This window comes from Littorina saxatilis, linkage group LG16 (assembly GCF_037325665.1).
Source record: "Littorina saxatilis isolate snail1 linkage group LG16, US_GU_Lsax_2.0, whole genome shotgun sequence".
NCBI lineage: Eukaryota > Metazoa > Mollusca > Gastropoda > Littorinimorpha > Littorinidae > Littorina > Littorina saxatilis.
Genome location: NC_090260.1, coordinates 12,732,806 through 12,752,546, shown reverse-complemented (window position 1 = coordinate 12,752,546; position 19,741 = coordinate 12,732,806). Strand labels below are relative to the sequence as shown.

Genomic DNA, 19,741 nt, shown 5'->3' with positions numbered 1-19,741 from the left:
TGTGTGTTAGTGTTACAGTGCCATCATTAACATTACAATTTACTGTGTGTTAGTGTTACAGTGACATCATTAGCATTACAATTTACTGTGTGTTGCAGTGACATCATTTACATTATGATTTACTGTGTGTTACAGTGACATCATTGGCATTACAATTTACTGTGTGTTAGTGTTACAGTGACATCATTAGCATTACAATTTACTGTGTGTTGCAGTGCCATCATTAACATTACAATTTACTGTGTGTTACAGTGACATCATTAACATTACAATTTACTGTGTGTTAGTGTAACAGTGACATCATTAGCATTACAATTTACTGTGTGTTGCAGTGACATCATTAGCATAACAATTTATTGTGTATTACAGTGACATTAGCATAACGTTTTTCTGTGTGTTGCAGTGACATCATTAGCATAAAGATTTTCTGTGTGTTACAGGATTCGAACAGCACAAATGACAAGAAGAAAGACGGTAAAGGGGAAAAGAAAAAGATTGCCGGCGGCAATGACATCAAAAAGAAGAAGAAAGATGAGCTGTGAAAATGTGCGTCAAAGAGACTGCCCGTGTGATTGTGTGTGTTGATTCAAACTCAGAGTACGCAAGTTTTGTTGGTTGTACATGTACATGTGATGTTTGATCTTTACTTGTGGATAACTGAATCATGCCGTGTTCAATAAGTGTCAGAATGTGTTGGATCAGAGTTTTTTTGTTTGTTTTTCCCCAAAATTTTAATCAATCTGTTGGATCAGAGTTAGAAAAAAATTACATTAACATGATAAGAAAAAAGAGTAGGGTCAGTATAGGAGTTGTTTTAAAAAAAAAAATGTTTAACCTTTGTATGTGTTGAAATTCTGATTACTGCAAATTTTGTTGGTTATACACGATGTTCTTCACTTGTAGATGAATCATGCCAGGTAATTTAAGTGTCACACTTGTCAATTAGCCCCATCACGTACACAAAATGTGTTGCATCAGGGTTACGTTAACATGGTAAAACGGTCGGGCAAGTAGGAAAGTTTTTTCTCCTTTAGTTTTTAGTTTTATTTTATTTTCCGCAAAGCTGAATATCTGTACTCTGATTTTTTTATGTAGTGAGGGTGATGATGCTGAGTATTAATCAGGGAAACGTCTCAAAACGGAATCTTTGACTTGCACATTGTGTAGTTCACTCACTTTTCTTTGATTTTTCACTTGATTGTCTCCCTTGGGCTATCACCCTCGAACGTTTTCAGTGCTGTTGAACATGCACCTATCTCTTTTTTTGCTCTTTTTTTTTGTGGTGTTGGGGGGGGGGGGGGGGTGTTACAGAAGAAAGATGAGCTGTGAGGACACGCTTCAAAGAGACTTCCCATGTCATTGTGTGTGTTGATTCAAATTAACTCAGCTTGAGTACAAGTTTTGTTGGTTATGCATCGTGTTTGTCACTTGTGGATATCACAATCATGACGGTAATAGGAGTCAAACTTGTGGATATCACAGTCATGACGGTAATAGGAGTCAAACTTGTGGATATCACAGTCATGACGGTAATAGAAGTCAAACTTGTGGATATCACAATCATGACGGTAATAGGAGTCAAACTTGTGGATATCACAGTCATGACGGTTATAGGAGTCAAACTTGTGGATATCACAGTCATGACGGTAATAGGAGTCAAACTTGTGGATATCACAATCATGACGGTAATAGGAGTCAAACTTGTGGATATCACAGTCATGACGGTAATAGGAGTCAAACTTGTGGATATCACAGTCATGACGGTAATAGGAGTCAAACTTGTGGATATCACAGTCATGACGGTAATAGGAGTCAAACTTGTGGATATCACAATCATGACGGTAATAGGAGTCAAACTTGTGGATATCACAGTCATGACGGTAATAGGAGTCAAACTTGTGGATATCACAGTCATGACGGTAATAGGAGTCAAACTTGTGGATATCACAGTCATGACGGTAATAGGAGTCAAACTTGTGGATATCACAGTCATGACGGTAATAGGAGTCAAACTTGTGGATATCACAGTCATGACGGTAATAGGAGTCAAACTTGTGGATATCACAATTATGACGGTAATAGGAGTCAAACTTGTAGATATCACAATCATGACGGTAATAGGAGTCAAACTTGTGGATATCACAGTCATGACGGTAATAGGAGTCAAACTTGTGGATATCACAGTCATGACGGTAATAGGAGTCAAACTTGTGGATATCACAGTCATGACGGTAATAGGAGTCAAACTTGTGGATATCACAGTCATGACGGTAATAGGAGTCAAACTTGTGGATATCACAGTCATGACGGTAATAGGAGTCAAACTTGTGGATATCACAGTCATGACGGTAATAGGAGTTAAACTTGTGGATATCACAGTCATGACGGTAAAGGGAGTCAAACTTGTGGATAACACAGTCATGACGGTAATAGGAGTCAAACTTGTGGATATCACAGTCATGACGGTAATAGGTGTCAAACTTGTGGATATCACAGTCATGACCGTAATAGGAGTCAAACTTGTGGATATCACAATCATGACTGTAATAGGAGTCAAACTTGTGGATATCACAATCATGACGGTAATAGGAGTCAAACTTGTGGATATCACAATCATGACGGTAATAGGAGTCAAACTTGTGAATCAGGCACACGTACACAAAATGTTTTGGATCAGGGTTGCACAGGCAATCTAAATCTCTGCAATTTCGCTAAAAGCAACAAAAAAACTAAATCTATACCAAAATAGTGGGGTTTTTTTTACATGCAAAATTTATCTTTCACCAAGTTCATATTCACAAGGCCCAAATGCTTCAGCTTCTTGGGCTTTTGCCCCAAGACCCCCACCAAGGGACTTGCCCATGAACTCCGCCAGGGTAGCTGCAGGGCCCCGGGATCCCCGGCAATTTGATTTCTTTGAAGCTCGTTCTTCCTTGAATGGATTGCCTGTTACAGTAACATGATGAGGAACAAGAGTAGTGTCAATGTAACCCCCCGCGGGTTAGGGGGAAGAATTTACCCGATGCTCCCCAGCATGTCGTAGGAGGCGACTAATGGCTTCTGTTTCTCTTTTTACACTTGTTAAGTGTTTCTTGAATAGAATATAGTCAATTTTTGTAAAGATTTTAGTCAAGCAGTATGTAAGAAATGTTAAGTCCTTTGTACTGGAAACTTGCATTCTCCCAGTAAGGTAATACATTGTACTACGTTGCAAGCCCCTGAAGCAAATTTTTGATTAGTGCTTTTGTGAACAAGAAACAATTGTCAAGTGGCTCTATCCCATCTCCCCCCTTTCCCCGTCGCGATATAACCTTCGTGGTTGAAAATGACGTTAAACACCAAATAAAGAAAGTGTCAGTGTATGAAGGCTTTTTAAAAAAAGTGATCCTTTGTGTGTGTTGAAATTCAGATTAATGCACGTTTTATTGGTTATCCATGATGTTCTTCCCTTGTAGATGAATTGTGCCATGTGATTAAAGAGTTGGGCCCATCACATACACAACATGTGTTACATCAGGGTTACATTTACATGGTAAAACAGTTGGGTCGGTGGGGAAGTTTTTTCTCCTTTAGTTTTTATTTTTATTTAGTTTTTCGCAAAGCTGAACATGTGCATTTAGATTTCGTTTGTGTAGTGAGGGTAATGATGCTGAGTATTAACCAGGGGAACGTCCCAAAACTGAATGTTTGATTTGCAAATTGTATAGTTCACTCACTTTTCTTTGATTTTTCACTTGATTGTCTCCCTTGGCCTGTCGCCCTCAAACGTTTTCAGACCTGTTTTACACCAATCTCTCTTTTTTTCTCTTTTTCTTTATGGGGGGGGGGGGGGGGTGTTGTTGCCTTAGGAGTCATATAATTTTCCTCGCCCCTCCTTCTTATCAAAAGAAAGTGACTGACAATAACTTTTATTTGAAGAAAGAATATATTGCGTGCCTTATATTGCGTGAGGTTGCAAAGCGCATGGGATTCTGCAATGTTTTCCTCCTTTGTTTGTGTGAGTGTTAATCCCAAGCATCAAATCTGCTGGGTCAGTTGAGTTGCATGAGGAGAGTTGATACTATTACAGTGTTAGAATATTATTATGTTCTTCCAACATGTATTGTCACTTTGGTAAGGTTTAGATAGGAACTTGCAAGTTTATTACAATGGCAACTTCTTTTTCACACACAGGCAGGCTGGCACGCACGCTCTCACAAACACACACACACATGCACATACGCATGCAAATGCGCACACACACACACACGCTGTGTCAGTTTTTTGTAGGGCTGTGGGCATCTTGTTATGGAAAGACTCTGTATTGAAAATGGTCACTATTAACTCACTTAATTATACTGCTAAGTATATACTGCTGGATTATTCTTCTGAAGTGATCGCAACAGTTTATTAGTACACTATATTCATGTCTTGTATTGACTATGTGAAGCAACACGCTGAATGAAAGAAACCTAGGGGCAAACAATAACGGCTTTAACAGTGTGCATGGATTATACAGTTGCATGTACCTTTACCTGTGAAACGTAGGGGGGAAAACAATGAATGCTTAAACAGTGTGAATGGATTATACAGTTGCATGTACCTTTACCCGTGAAACGTAGGGGGGGGGGGGGGGGGGGGGGAACAATGAACGCTTTAACAGTGTGCATGGATTATACTGTTGCACATTTACCTGTTATGTGAGGCACCTTCCATGAGAGCGTGTCTGATTTGTTTTTTATTCCTTTTGTCTGTTACAATGGAACCCCTTTTTGAGACCCCCAATTTAAGACTCGATCCCTCCCTTTGAAGTCATCCTGCTTTCTTTCATTTTTTTCACATCCTCTGTACGCTTACCCCCATGACCAAAACTAACCTGAAATAACAGGCCACCTGCAATGTAGGGACACTGGTTGTATAAGGTTGAATGTTGCTGCTGAAACTTTCTGAATGAAGAAAATAACATTAACAAATCTTTAAAAAAAAATCGCATTCTAACTTATAAGATAATTGATGTCGTGATGCAGTACTCGCATCCCTTTTGAATAATCAAACTGGATCAGTGAATGAAAGAAGAGCTAAGCTGATAGAACTTTTATGCAAGAATTTTTTTTTATTTGCAGTCAAAAGTTAAATCCATACATTAACTAGCATTACAAGATACGATTGATTAATCTGTATTTCGGGGTGTGACCGAAATTACAGGGATTTACATCAATTTATTTAAGTTTCTTCTTCTTCTTGTTGATCACTCAGATGGAAACGCCGGCTCTCCGCGCAAATGTTGCCGTGCGCTGTAGGTCGTCCAGACTGCCATAGAGCTTCCCTTGCACCGTGGTCGCCTCCGCCCAGATCTGGCTCCTGAGGCCATTATTTAAGTTTGATATTGGGTAAAGGCACACGCAGTCCTAAACATTCACATGAAAACTTGGGATCACAATCTTAGATCTGAGATTTTTTTTTTTTTTTACATCGTGCAAGACAATGCCCTGCTTGGAAACTTACGACAAATCGACATTCAGACTGCTTACTGCACAGTGGGAATTATTTTTGATGAAAGAATTTTGAAAATGGACAGTTGGGTGAATTATTAAAAAAAAAAGTCCCAGTCTGTACAAAGATCAAGCAGCGGAATCATTTACATGGGATGGCCAGTGCCTTTGAATGTATATGTGTGCATGTATGATGATAATGCTATTGAGTTGGCGAACGACCATTCCATAGTTTGTTGTACTCTGTATCTTGAGGTGCTTCTTATTTATTCATTGCTAGGAGAGATTATCACTTTATATAATCCCTTGCTTTGTTTTTCTCAGTTTTTGTGTCTTCGTCTACCGGTTTCAGAATAGTGTTGTTTTGTGAAATTCATATGAGAGCCGACTGATAACTTTCAAAAGTATATACTAGCTATTTCATTGTTAGGATTGTGTCCATGCTGTACGTGCTAGTCAGTCATCAGTTTTGCGCGTCTGTTCATCTGAATAATTTTTGTTTAGATCATAACATGCTAATGTGAGTGTGTTTGTTTGAATAATCCTTGATTAGAAAACGATACTGTGCTTTATGACTATGAGAGTCTGTGTGTGTATGCAAGTGCAAGATACACACTGACAGCGCTATATAAATATGACTAACATGATAAAATCATCCTGCTGATCAAAATGCACATAATTATTTGTTTTAATCGCTTTTACATTTCTTAAAAACATGTATCAGAATCATGGGACACATTTATATGTGAAAGCAACAATAAAGTTGTTTTTGTTGTGAAATATGACTTTTGTACTGGTGACCAAATGCAGTGTGCAGTGTGTTTCTGTGTAGTTTTTTTATCATGTTCATTGTTTGTAGTTATGACTCACAGGCACTCGACACGAGGTGGGCGGGGCTGATGTCTTGGATGTCACGTGGTTTGACTAACTGTTTTAACGTAGGGGGGGAATCGAGATGAGGGTCGTGGTGTGTGTATGTGTGTGTGTGTGTGTGTGTGTGTGTACAGCGATTCAGAGAAAACTACTCGACCGATTTGCATGAAACTTCAGTTTGGAGGCTTAAAAACTAATTAATGAGTTTGCTCAAAGCTGTCATTAAAATCGATTTTTTGCAAACAGATTAAAAAATGATTGCATTGTATTCCTCATCTTCTACTGAATTCAAATATATATAGATATGTCATGTTTACTCTTAAATTGTGCTCAGAATGAAAGGAAATAGGTTCAGTAAGTACTACGGATGCGTGCTTCGCGGCGGCGAGCGTGACCCGTCTTTGGTATGGTTAGCCGAGACTATCTGAATGTAGTCTCGGCGATGATTGGTCAGTGGTGTTGATCTTGACTAAATGTTTTTATATCGCTTCACGCGACTTATTTTTGTAGTAGTCTTGAGAGAGCATCGGGCCCCGCCCACTGTGCGATCCCGCCCCGCTCATAACGAGTGCCTGTGGTATGATTGACAGTGCTAAAGCCACCTTCCTTCCCATGGGAAGCATCCTGTTTACCAATCAACCATGACAGATCTGTTCAGGCTTTTGCATCATTTCACTTGGAAACATACCTTCTTCTACTTCTTCTTCTTCTACTTCTTCTACTTCTTCTTCTTTTTCTCCTTCTTCTTCTTCTTCTTCTTCTTCTTCTTCTTCTTCTTCTTCTTCTTCTTCTTCTTCTTCAGCGTTCCAGAATTTTCTAGTTACATGTGAACTCGTTTGCCCATTTGGGTTTCCCACACTATACTCTGAGAGCATAGTCAGCTTCACTCCGCTTTCGTTGAGTAGGCATGCTGGGTATTTTCGTGTTTCCATAACCCACCGAACTCAGACATGGATTACAGGATCTTTTCCGTGCGCACTTGGTCTTGTGCTTGCGTGTACACACAAAGGGGGTTAAGTCACTAAGCAGGTCTGCACATAAGTTGACCTGGGAGATCGGAAAAATCTCCACACCTAACCCACCAGGCAGCAGCGACCGGGATTCGAACTCACGACCTCCCGATTAGGAGGCCGACGTCTTACCACCACGCCACTGCGCCCGTCCTACCAAAACTCAACAGATTGGGTTAAGCTTGCTGTACCACGCAGAGATCATTATGGATTAATTTAGTAAGCTCAACTAAAGTTAATGTGTGAAATGTATTCCGTAAAAATAACTTTTCCTGTAGAGAGCAGGAGGCCAGGATGTTGAATTTTGGTATGTGTCCAAGTGTAAGGATGCTCTGTCCACATGTCAGAATACAAAGATGGATGACAAGATGGCTTACAGAATAAACAATATATCGTTACGCCTGTCTCAAGCTGTGCTGTTCAGTGTGACCGCTTTACAGGGGCAATCAATGTTTTGGTCTTCCCAGGACGGCTACTGTTTTATTCATTGATAATGGTATAGCTGCTTCCCTTGATAACGTTTTACAACAGCGTAGTGCATGTTCGCTCATGTTCGCTCATGTGCGCACACGTGGACACAAACACACACGCACGCGTTCATGCATGCATGCATGCATGCACTCACACACACACACACACACACACACACACACACACACACACACACACACACACACACACACACACACACACACACACACGTTTCAAGTTTTAATAATCCTTTAACCCCTTTTGAGGCATGGAGGATAACGTCTGTTATAACAAGAAGAGCAAACGCTCGATCGAGTCACTTTCGCAGTTCTGAATATTATATGAGGCATCAGATGGACAGGAAGAAATTGCTATTCACAACACAATGAGTCACGTTCACATAAAATTTGAGCCCGGTCACTTTTATAGTTTCCGAGAAAAGCCCAACGTTAAGTTGTGTGTTGCCGAACAGAAAAGGCTAGTTATCTCCCTTGTTTTTCTGATAACGTTCGTAAAAGGCTACAGATGTAAATACTTTGATGTAAAGAATAATCCTACAAAGTTTCAATCACATCCGATGAACTTTGTCAAAGATATAAAATGTCTAATTTTTCCTTTGACGCTGACCTGTGACCTTGAAAAAGGTCAAAGGTCAACGAAACCATCGTTAAAGTGTAGAGGTCATTGGAGGTCACGACTAAACAAAATATGAGCCCGATCGCTTTGATAGTTTCCGAGAAAAGTCCAACGTTAAGGTGGTGTCTACGGACGGCCGGCCGGACGGCCGGCCAGACGGCCGGCCGGACAGACTAACACTGACCGATTACATAGAGTCACATTTTCTCAAGTGACTCAAAAACAAAAATAAATACGTTTGATCACAGCTGCAAATCACAATCTCTGAATTTAACAAAAACTTAAAATAGCAAAATAGTATTAAAACAACCTTGCAAGATTTTATATTTGCCAATTGAAGGTTTACATCTTTCAGTGCTTCCTGATATCAAATAACAAAGAGAAAAGAAAAAATGAACAAATACATACTTTGATGGGCTGTTATTAAATTAATACATACTATTCCATAACAAGATGGCCAAAGTAAAACACAACACAGAGTATCTATACATAATTGTATGCAGCAGTCCTCCTCCTCTTTCACAACAGTCAACATGTCAACAAATCAAGTCTCAGTTGAGAGGGACTTTTAAATTAAAGCACTGAATTTTGGACATTCACAACAAAATAATATTCATCACCCATTGCATTCACGTTACAACATTTGCATAACACACATACAAATGCATGTGCAGCTGAAAAAAACAAGCACATGACGTGCTTGCCTATCTTATGACATATTTGTGCCCACAAATAATGCATGCATCCACAACTCCATTATCAGAAAGAAACTACACTCATGTATGAAAGGGCTACCATGGGGGCACTATCTTGAGCACCCAAAATTAAAAGGTCTTTGATTCCATACCTTCCTTCCAGATTCTAATGCAAAAGTTAGATGGTGAAAACAGGGGGAGGGGGGGAGAGAGAGAGAGAGAGAGAGAGAGAGAGAGAGAGAGAGAGAGAGAGAGAGAGAGAGAGAGAGAGAGTATAGAACATACAAGCACACGGAGAGACTAGGACGAAAGTGCGTGGGAAGAGAACATCAAGCCTGAGACATGCAACATGTAAATATAAGAAATTGTCATCATTTTCACGAGTTTTCATTCACAAGCACCAGCTTTTTTGTCGGTCCTCGGGGGGGCATATCGACTTTTGTTTCATATTTATTGACTTCGGCTTCGGCCTTGGTCAATAAATATGAAACAAAAGACGATATGCTCCCCCTCGGACCGACAAAAAAGCTGGTCTGTCAACAACCCATCAAACATCTTATAATATACCTTTTTGGGGAGAAGGCAGAAATTCGTTACAAATATGTTAGATAAAGAAAACAATGTTTTAAAATTCGTTACAAATATGTTAGATAAAGAAAACAAATAATAACGCTATGTATTTAATAAAATACAATAATACAGAGCGAGGCAGTGTGGACGTACACATACCGTCCTGCACACACATACACACTACCAATACGTGAGTATGTCAATCAAATTAGTCGGCCAGTTCAACAATCAGTGAACGATTGGACGGACTCAAATCATTCTGATCATCATCGCTCCACGCTATCGCTTTAGTCCCTCTGACCGGACGCTACAGTCCTACGCGAATCTATCAAAACAAGAATACAGAGCTATCTCCCATTTGTTGTTCGCGAGCAGTGTTCGCGAGACGAAAATGATTGCAGATTGGCCGACTTCGACAGTGATCTCCGTTCTGTTCTTCGCAGTTATGATAAAGACATCGTTCTAAGGTCAAAACAAGTCGACATTTTGGGACTGCTGCCGGAAGGAGACCGTGATATATATATGGTTGCATCACTTTAAAAAAAAAAATCGTCTGCTCCAGCGAGCGCCGAAGCCAAACGGTTGATTATCACGTGACACTTTTGCCATATTTAGAGTTGTTTGCACAGTAAATACAGCCGCGAAAAATAGCTCGCTTGAAACTGTCTTACATATCAATTCCTTTGTAATTTAAAAATTACACAACACCATGAAAAATCATTATCGACGATCGCGAATCTGCTTACATCTATAACACATTACGAAAATATCTAAATATGTAAAAAAAAAAAAAAAATCGATTTCCTCGCCAGACAAAAAAAAAAACCAAGGCATCCTGTCAGGGATAGAATGAGCCGAACTCATTTTGACCTGAGTTCAGGATGGGACTCAAATATCAATGTATTAATATAATACGAAGTGAATATTGCTCGCTGCCTTTTAATAATATTTCCAAGTGTCTAAAATGAACAGGCAATGAATTAATTGTTGACATACGAGCATTTGCATACAACGCCGGTGCAGTTTAAAAAAAAAATAAATGTTCAACTCTTTCGTTTGGGTCACCGCACGAACACTGTTGGTTATCTTTTAAATTGTGTTTTCATAAATCAGAATTGCGGTTAATAATATTTAAACGCATTCTGCAGTGTTGAAATTTCTGCCTGTCTTTTTACAAAATAATAGTAAACTGATTCATCATGAAGACTTCGTAAATAATGCTTAAAACTCGCTTCTAGAATTTGTGTTTTTAACCACATCAGGCAGATTACTCCATAAAATTGTAATCGATGGAATGATGGATGTACGGATATTTCAATAACTATAACAATGTGACAGAACACTTATTAATAGCCCCTTCTCGCAAGAGCTCACAGCGATGTACAATACTATAATAATAATAATACTGAATAATAATAAAAACGATAATAATCACTTTTTTGTAGCGCAAGTCCCAATTAACAGCTCTATGCGCTTTACAATTCCAATAAACACACACACACACACACACACACACACACACACACACACACACACACACACACACACACACACGATACACAAATCATGACATTATAAAATACAAGCAAGCTAACTAATCAGAGCAATGGGAACAAGTACACACACACACACACACACACACACACTAAAACCCGATTTATCACATATAAACTGCAACAACAAAAATCAAACTTTGAATGCCATATAAGGCACTCCACTTGGCTATCTGGCACACGTCTCGCTCGGATCAAAGAAAAGAAAATTCACTCTCACACACACACATACACACACACACACCACACACACACACACACACACACACACACACACACACACACACACACACTCGGGTCTCTCGGTCCAGGGCTGCATATAATTTGTGTAATCAAATATTGACTAAATGTTATTTACAAAAATGGGTGGTGGGGTGTGGGTGTGGTAGCAATACAACTATAGCCATGCTCAAGTTATGTCTTCAATGTACGACTACTAGACTTTTACAGCCTTAAATTTACTGAACTTGTTACGTCCAGGTGTAATACGGAGCTCCCCAAGCCATGCAGTCATGACTCAGGCAGCTTTCAGTTTGAAAAAAAATACCAAGTTTCATTGAGTCAGAAACTACGATTTTTGTACGAATTATTTGTGATCGTTCTCCAGACAGGAAAGCGTGGCCCTCGATCAGGCTCACATCAAGGGTCAGTTTTATAGGATCGCAGTGAACAGACTGACAGTTGGCCGACTGCTTCGTCAACCGACCGTGGTTGCTGTACGGGCCAACGAAAAGCGCGTTTCATGAGCGAATCACCGTCACCCGCGGACAACCGCAGTCGACCGACTGTACAATAATCGGATGGCCAAATCGAGGGTTAAATTTGGCAACAGTGCCACTTCCGTTTGCTCATTTGCACGTGAAAATGGCCGATTTCGAAGAAACTAGTCTCGGCCCGCTCAAAATAACAATGACCGATACTTAGCCAAAAAGAGACGTCTTCAAGGCATAATCCTGACTTGTCTCCTCTGTATCTATATCTGTGACAATACGTTGAAAAACCACTTCTGGCATTTGATCAATCCATTACTGCGTCATGATAGATACATTCCGAATAACAATCACCAGGTGTGAGCATTCTGTCATTGACTGTGCGGATAATAACATTGTTTTGGTGTAATCCGAACACGGTGTTGGCGGAAGAGCAGCACCGTGGTCAGGCGACTGCCCACGTGACGACCCGCAGTCACCTGACTGAAATTTTGTTCGTGAAACCCGATTTGGTCGGATTACTGTGGTTCTCTCGGACAACTGCAGTTGGTCGCCTATGTTTCTGACTTATGAAACTGGCCCCAGGTTCCGCACTTGAACTAATTACGTTAAAAGCCTACATGGGAGTCTACTAGTCTCGGCGATAGGGAAAATTCGTTCTATTTTGGGTACTTCAGGACATTGTGTTTGATTACATAAGAAAATTGTAAAAGATGGTATGTGGGTCCATTTTGGCATACTGTACACAGACTTCATCAGCAGAACGTGATCACGGGAAATGTCAAAATACATTTTGGAGGAAGATGTGAACTGACGAACTGCATAACAGTTCTTGTGGCTGCCAACATTTAAGGCGGTCCGGAATTGAGCCCGAAGTCGACTTCGCCCAGTTAATTTGAGGTTAAACGTATGTGAAGTGATCTGTGAGATAGTTGTGTAAAGCGTTTGACTGTTTATATCGTAATCTGTGACAAAAATACAAATGGTTACTTTAGCAATGCTGTGACGTTTTGTAATACAAAAAGATGTAAAAGTTAAACTTTTCAAACCTCTCAGTTTTATGGTCGACCGGGAGGTAACTGCGGCATGTCAATTACTTGTAACTTCTAGTCCTTAGAGCAATAATCACTACCAGAAACGTCATTTATGTTACTGTTGGGCGAACTGTTTCAGAACAAAAATTTGTTTTAAAAATATAGACAAGCATTTTCTGGTCACATGGTCATTGGCTCACGAAGTGTAGCCTATGCGATCGTAACTTTGTCTGTCTGTGCGTCTGTGCGTGTGTGCGTGTGTATGTCTGTGGTAGAAACTTTAACATTTCCGAGTCTATGTGTGAGTGGTTATCCAAGACTATGGATAAAGCTCGCATAAGATTACGTCACGGTCAAAAGTGTTTGACGTCAATTAATGCATCATGACGGCATGCCTCCCTGTCGTCTTTCTCTCTCGCGTGGTGTGTGTGGTCTCGGTCATTGTTATTTTGAGCGGGCCGAGACTATTTGGCAGTCGTGTCCCTGTAAGTAGGCTACATGCAGACACAGACAGATCTAGATCTAGTGTCTCTCTTTCTTGCACAGTGTCACCTAAGCTTACTGTGTGTGTGGGTGTGTATGTGTGACGGAGTGATTGAGTTTGTGTTACTGTTTGTCTATTTCTTACGTGAGCCTTGAAGGCTTCGCCTCTTTTTTCATTTCATTTCTTTATTGTCCTATCGCTGAGAATTTCGTATCGCTTCCTCCCTAGCTAGTGATTGGCGTACAATGTCACAACGTGTAGCAACACGCCGCTAGCTAGTGATTGGCGTACAATGTCACAACGTGTAGCAACACGCCGCTAGCTATTGATTGGCGTACAATGTCACAAGGTGTAGCAACACGCCGCTCGCTAGTTATTGGCGTACAATGTCACAACGTGTAGCAACACGCCGCTAGCTAGTGATTGGCGTACAATATCACAACGTGTAGCAACACGCCGCTAGCTAGTGATTGGCGTACAATGTCACAACGTGTAGCAACAGGCCGCTAGCTAGGGATTGGCGTACAATGTCACAACGTGTAGCAACACGCCGCTAACTAGTGATTGGCGTACAATGTCACAACGTGTAGCAACACGCCGCTAGCTAGGGATTGGCGTACAATGTCACGACGTGTAGCAACACGCCGCTAGCTAGTAATTGGCGTACAATGTCACGACGTGTAGCAACACGCGGCTCGCTAGTGATTGGCGTACAATGTCACAACGTGTAGCAACACGCCGCTAGCTAGTGATTGGCGTACAATGTCACAACGTGTAGCAACACGCCGCTCGCTAGTGATTGGCGTACAATGTCACAACGTGTAGCAACACGCCGCTCGCTAGTGATTGACGTACAATATCACAACGTGTAGCAACACGCCGCTCGCTAGTGATTGGCGTACAAAGTCACGCGTGTTTGTTTACCCTCTTTTTTTCTCCCAGCAAAAGATATTTCCGAACATCGTCTATTGGACGGCGGTTGAGCGAGGATGGAAAAGAGGATCGATGCCTCAGAAACTGTGTTTCCCAAGAATGTCACGTTTTTTTGGTCATATGTCACATAATTGCCCGTTCACAAATCACATTCTTCTCCCCTCAATCCAACATTCCAAAGCCTGAAAAAAGGATAAGCCAGAAAAAAGACAGCGTATAAAGATTTGCATTTTGATGGTTAAATGATGAAAAAAGTAACAATTTACAATTTGTTTTATAAAGCAAACAGATATGTTGGATAAGGGTAACCTGACTGACTGGTTTTTTTGGCTGTTCGTGTGTTTACAATTAGTTTAGTTGCAACACTTACGAATTTCAGGAGCGGCAGCTCCCGCGGCTTCACGTGCAGCGTTAGGCCTTTCTGAAACAAAACAAACAAGTCGCGCGAAGCGATATAAAAACATGAAGTCAATCTGTCGGCCTGAAACTAAAAACGTCAACACTAAACCTGAGACTACATGCACTAAGGCTTTCTAATTTTGTTTACTCTGCCATATAGAACCATGTTTTTAAAGTAGCAATTCATTCAAATAAATAGAAATTATGGCCATTGTGATTTTTATTTTGTAAAGATAGGATAGTGCACTACAAAAACAGGGGACACGCCTATTGCAAGAAAAATACTAGCACTTTATGACAGAAAGTTGACGACAAAAGTTTACATAATGATATCTGATCAGGAAAACTGTTATGCGTACCAGATCATTACTCGAACAACAATATGTTATAATATGCTGCAAACCTCTGAAACAGACAATAGTTTTTGAAACATACACAGGTGTGTTTTTTTGGTTTATAAAAACCATGAATGTGCCAACAGAACCTTTTGTTCTCCGGATAACTTAAATAACGCAACAGACACGTTTGAACTGCGTATCAAGGGATCTATTAGATTTTTTTCCCATTTTTTTCCATTTCATTTCTTTATTGTCCTATCGCTGAGAATTTCGTATCGCTTCCTCCCTAGCTAGTGATTGGCGTACAATGTCACAACGTGTAGCAACACGCCGCTAGCTAGTGATTGGCGTACAATGTCACAACGTGTAGCAACACGCCGCTAGCTAGTGATTGGCGTACAATGTCACAAGGTGTAGCAACACGCCGCTCGCTAGTTATTGGCGTACAATGTCACAACGTGTAGCAACACGCCGCTAGCTAGTGATTGGCGTACAATGTCACAACGTGTAGCAACAGGCCGCTAGCTAGTGATTGGTGTACAATGTCACAACGTGTAGCAACAGGCCGCTAGCTAGGGATTGGCGTACAATGTCACAACGTGTAGCAACACGCCGCTAGCTAGTGATTGGCGTACAATGTCACAACGTGTAGCAACACGCCGCTAGCTAGGGATTGGCGTACAATGTCACGACGTGTAGCAACACGCCGCTAGCTAGTAATTGGCGTACAATGTCACAACGTGTAGCAACACGCCGCTCGCTAGTGATTGGCGTACAATGTCCCAACGTGTAGCAACACGCCGCTCGCTAGTGATTGGCGTACAATGTCACAACGTGTAGCAACACGCCGCTCGCTAGTGATTGGCGTACAATATCACAACGTGTAGCAACACGCCGCTAGCTAGTGATTGGCGTACAATATCACAACGTGTAGCAACACGCCGCTCGCTAGTGATTGGCGTACAATATCACAACGTGTAGCAACACGCCGCTAGCTAGTGATTGGTGTACAATGTCACAACGTGCAGCAACACGCCGCTAGCTATTGATTGGCGTACAATGTCACAACTTGTAGCAACACGCCGCTCGCTAGTGATTGACGTACAATATCACAACGTGTAGCAACACGCCGCTAGCTAGTGATTGGTGTACAATGTCACAACGTGCAGCAACTCGCCGCTAGCTATTGATTGGCGTACAATGTCACAACTTGTTTTAAATGATAGTCATTTTTGTGCATGGCTAAAAGTACATGTCCGGGTAAATAAGCGCAAAAGCAGTAACTTCTGTCGGGAATACAATTTGATCCCATTTTAGGGGCCTTTTTACATATGAATATCCCTTAAAGGTTTTATTTTATGTACAGGGCTTTTGTAATGCCGAGGTGCGTCTGGGTCTAACGAAGAGGAAACAAAGATAGAGAAAAAAAGACTTGGGGGGTTCCATAACCGTTATCTACGTTACCGGAGTTTTCTACTAAAAGAGAAACAATTAATAATGCAACTTGTGAGCATTACAGTTTTCACCAACAGGAGCATAGTATGAGAAAACTGTTGGCCGGACCATCTAGTGACTCCTAGCTCTGTCGTGAGCTGAAATGCAAGCGTCCGTCATCTACGTTACCGTCATCTGCGTTACCGTCATGTAGCTTGAATACACTCATGCATAGTACGACCATTTACAGCTTTTTCTAAATCACGACGGGCACCCACTTACTCGTGTTAATGAACGATAGAGCTATACAAAAACACCAATATTGAACAACAAAAGACACACAATATATTTGAGAAATTTTCAAAATCTACTGGTCGCTTTTTATGGACATTGAGGGCGCAGTTTTGGTTTTGGAGTGCTTTTGATTTTCCCGGAGCGATCATATATTCTCACCCAAACCTCTGGATCAACTGCATACGGCTTTTTACAAATGCTGCAAATGTTGTATATGTCAGGGCCTTCCTTTTTGTGAAATAGCAATCCCTGTGCATAGTGACCAGTTTTGATTTCCAAAATGTATAATGGAGGTTGTCCTTCTGCTGGGTCATCAGATCCTCTCTGCCCATGAGTCACAGCATCAGGGGGCGACACCGTCGCTTGTGGCTGCGGTTGGTCCTGGTTCATTATCTCCCCCACACCATCAGGGGGCGACACCGTCGCTTGTGGCTGCGGTTGGTCCTGATTCAGTATCTCCTCTACACCATCAGAGGGAGACACCGTCGCTTGTGGCTGCGGTTGGTCCTGATTCATTTTCTCCTCCACACCGTCAGAGGGAGACACCGTCGCTTGTGGCTGTGGTTGGTCCTGATTCATTATCTCCTCCTCACCATCAGGGGGCGACACCGTCGCTGGTGGCTGCGGTTGGTCCTGCTGCTGCTCACTTGATGCTTTTTGGCGGACTAAATGCAGTTTTACAGTCACGAGGTTTTTGGGTGCACGAGTGCCAACCCACAGCATATTTTTCTTTATTCTTTTTGAAATGGCCTCTTCGATTTCTGCTCCTTGTTTCTCTTCGAATTCAAATCCAATGCAGAAAAAGCGTCGTTTTGGTTTGTCTTCTTTCACACCAAAATAAAGTGACCCGCCGTCAGGAAGTTTTGAGAAAGCAGAAATATAATGTACAAGTTTCAAATTCCCGCTCCAAAGTTCACCAACCAGAGAGTCTGAATCTTTTATCTTTTTGACGATTACACTGTTATTATCTTTCGTACCCTTTGCCTGCATTGAAAAGTTTTCCACGAAAGGAACATTATTATCCATAATTGGTGTTTCTTGAACAAGATTGCTCATAAATTTGTCCCTCTTGGGTGTTTCCAAAGCAGTGTCCGATTCTTTTGAATTCTGTGCTTTTAAAGTCCTCTTGACAACAGTCAGCAGCTGACCCTGTGTTAAATCAGCTAGACCTCTGTTCAGGGACACTCTGGAATGGAAGTCGAGAATATATGGCAGTCGATTACCATTCTGCGTGAGTACTTCGAACACCACGTGCTGCGCATCATCGGTAATGTATCTTCTGAAATATTCATCATAAAAAGACCCGTATGGTGTCAATGTCTTCAAAACATTGTCCACTACCTGATCAAATTGATCCAAGTACCCTGCATCTGTTGTGTGGATTAATACAGATCCACCTTTTCCATTCATTAGAGCATTTATAGCTTGCAAGAGCTCTGTTTCACACGCATCTATCTCGTCGAGCTCGTTTTCAAGGAGCACAGTCGTGGGTGTTCTCATCAGTTTATCGCGAATGTTTGCGCACACCTCACAAACTGAAAAACAATCAAACAAAACAATTATTAACATTCGAAGAAGACAACGTCAGTGATGCCTGATCAATAATTGTCAAAGTGTTAACTACCACATGAAGTATATAAGTCTACATTTAATGACGAGCCTTTACGCTATACATTATATAACTCATATCGAATTATGATACAACACATTTAACATCGCATTACAGTTCAGGGATGAAGACATCCATAAGTTTATTTCTAAACTACATACATCACAGTAAAGGGTAATTTTCACCTCCGTCGCGATATAACCTTCGCGGTTGAAAACGACGTTAAACACCAATTAACTAACTAACCAATCTTTCACCTTTGTTTTTCTTATGGTGATGACCAAGTACTTGTACCGTGAACTGCCGTGTGAACGCCCATCTCCCTTATACATCAATTTCGATCGAAAGTTTACGGTGTGCGTTTACTAGGTGCTGCACATTGTGTAGGATCAGTTCATTGTTATAGATAGCGGTATTTGGTCACTTGCAATAGAAATGTTAATAGAATATGCTTCTATGCCAAAAAGTCTACCCTCTTTATCTGTGACACACACGCGTTCGCTTACAAATATGTCAATGCCTTGCCACAATTGAACCTGAAAACTAATCAAACCGATCCCTTTGTGTCATGGGTTTTGAAAAAAAATGCACATATATCTAGCAAGAACTGAAATGATGACTCAGCATCTGCTTATGTAGTATTGGCATTAGAAGCGAGTGTGTGTAAACAGAAATCACAAAATATCATATCTGTAGTCAATTCATTTGCTCTGATCAAAGTCATTAATGGGGACTATCCAGAGACTGCAGACGCAAAGTATAAAATTAACGTGCGTGTTTTTGTGTGCGAGTGTTTGTGTATTATATATATTATGTGTGTGTGTGTGTGTGTGTGTGTGTGTGTATGTACGTGTATGCATGTGTGCGTGCGTGCGTGCGTGAGTGTGTGTGTGTGTGTGTGTATGTGTGTGTGTGTGTGTGTGTGTGTGTGTGTGTGTGTGTGTGTGTGTGATGTGTGTGTGTGTGATTTAGCTGTGTATTGTGTGAGCTTATCCGACACAATCTTGAAACCTTGATAGTGTTGACACACAGAATGTTGACAATACAGCATTTTCAATATATATTTTGAATCCAGATCCAACTGACCTATAGTCTTTTGTGTCTTGCAACATCACTCTATGTGTTTGTGGCAATGGGTTGAAAACCACCAATCATTACTTTTTACATTGCCTAGTTTGTTTGCAAGTACGGCATGCCGGCTCATGCTAATATCCATGTTCTCAACAT

The 19,741-nt window shown here is 41.0% G+C and overlaps 1 long non-coding RNA gene across 1 annotated transcript; it reads left to right on the top strand.

Annotated features, from left to right (window-relative positions):
* Positions 1-439: 439 nt before the first annotated feature.
* LOC138950439 (uncharacterized) lies at positions 440-5,559 on the top strand. The gene is made up of 2 exons (XR_011450660.1): positions 440-546; positions 5,236-5,559. It is a non-coding gene; the product is annotated as an uncharacterized lncRNA (long non-coding RNA).
* Positions 5,560-19,741: the final 14,182 nt, after the last annotated feature.